This window comes from Barbatula barbatula, assembly GCF_947034865.1.
Source record: "Barbatula barbatula genome assembly, chromosome: 6".
NCBI classification, from domain to species: Eukaryota; Metazoa; Chordata; class Actinopteri; order Cypriniformes; family Nemacheilidae; genus Barbatula; species Barbatula barbatula.
In genome coordinates this window covers 24,550,166-24,550,729 of record NC_136765.1, presented here as the reverse complement: position 1 = coordinate 24,550,729, position 564 = coordinate 24,550,166, and positions in this window count along the sequence as shown.

Below are 564 nucleotides of genomic sequence, written 5' to 3'. Positions count from 1 at the left end.
CATTAGTACAGTCTTATACTTCTTTTCTACTTTACTATAATATAAAATTACACCAGACAAAATCAAACCAAAAGGAATTTATTATCAATGTCGCTTTAAGCTAATCATGAGTTTTGAACAATTGACATACTGTTCAAAATAACTACTTCTATAAATGAATATTTCTTACATTTCTGATACATATAAGAACATTATTAAAATTGAAAAAAGCAAAGAAAAACTTTTATTAAATAAATAATAAAATAGTTAGAGATAGAGATAGTAAAGAGGGATATAGAGATAGTATAGAGGGAGATAGAGATATTATAGAGAGAGATATTATAGAGAGAGAGATATTATAGAGTTAGAGATATTATAGAGTTAGAGATATTATAGAGTTAGAGATAGATATAGTATAGAGAGAGACAGAGAGAGCGAGACAGCTAGACAGAGAGACAGCTAGATAGACAGAGAGAGCGAGACAGCTAGACAGAGAGACAGCTAGATAGACAGAGACAGAGAGACAGCTAGATAGACAGAGACAGAGAGACAGAGACAGAGACAGAGACAGAGAGAGAGACAGAG